Genomic DNA, 1,227 nt, shown 5'->3' on the forward strand with positions numbered 1-1,227 from the left:
TGTAACCCGCAGTTAGTCAATTAAGACTTTTATTTTTGCGGGCCCACTTCCTGTTTTCCCCAAACTCCTCGACTTATTTAAAGCCCCGCCTCCAGCCAGGTTAAACAACATCACCTGTTCACTGTGATTGTGGCTGGCTGTTGGCGTCCTGCTGATAATTTTACCCTGGAAATTCAACCCAAATCTCTGAAACTACTGATTTGCACTCTTGGTGAGTTTTGTTCATAGCATGGCAGTATCTGTTTAGCATCCAGTTCTGCTTGATTGCTCATTGGAGCATTGTTTTGTTAGAACAGTTGCCGTTGTACCTGGGCTGTCACAGCTGATCGCTGTTGGGTGCGCCCCACTCCCTGCTTTAAGGTAACTAAACTGCTGGTATTGTGCATGTTTTGGCACTTTTGAAATGAAACGTATAAAATAGGATGTAGCTACATTTACATTTTAATTTGATATTGCGCAGTATATTTATTTAATTTCTTTTCCTCACACTGCTTGAGTATTTGAGTTAATTTATTTTCTTTGATATTTTGAAAGTTAACTTTGATTTCAACTTTTCAAGCTTAACCTTAATTGATTAGTTTGAAACGATTATTCTTTTTTTTGTTTAAATTATGGTTAATGTAACCTGATTGACATGAAATGTTTAATTATTAGATATTTAATAATTGTAATGATATTTGTTGCATTTATTTGTTAAGATACTTAATGGGTTTTCTGGCCTTTTAGGTCGGGTTTTTTTATATATGATGGATCAGANTTCAATCCAAATTCTTTCAGGCGTTTGTAACCCGCAGTTAGTCAATTAAGACTTTTATTTTTGCGGGCCCACTTCCTGTTTTCCCCAAACTCCTCGACTTATTTAAAGCCCCGCCTCCAGCCAGGTTAAACAACATCACCTGTTCACTGTGATTGTGGCTGGCTGTTGGCGTCCTGCTGATAATTTTACCCTGGAAATTCAACCCAAATCTCTGAAACTACTGATTTGCACTCTTGTTGCCGTTGTACCTGGGCTGTCACAGCTGATCGCTGTTGGGTGCGCCCCACTCCCTGCTTTAAGGTCGGGTTTTTTTTATATGATGGATCAGATCCTCTTCTGAACCAAAGGATGGCGAGCTAAAGGAAAAGAACTCTATGATCTTTGCATTTATTTTGAATTGTCTCTCACTGTGTATTTGTAATTGTTTTGTTTGTTTTTGTTTTTGTTCTCCCCTTATGTTTTTCCCTGTT

The sequence above is a fragment of the Poecilia latipinna genome, unplaced genomic scaffold, assembly GCF_001443285.1.
Source record: "Poecilia latipinna isolate Pla-1442-1.1 unplaced genomic scaffold, P_latipinna-1.0 Scaffold2833, whole genome shotgun sequence".
In the NCBI taxonomy this organism is placed as follows: domain Eukaryota; kingdom Metazoa; phylum Chordata; class Actinopteri; order Cyprinodontiformes; family Poeciliidae; genus Poecilia; species Poecilia latipinna.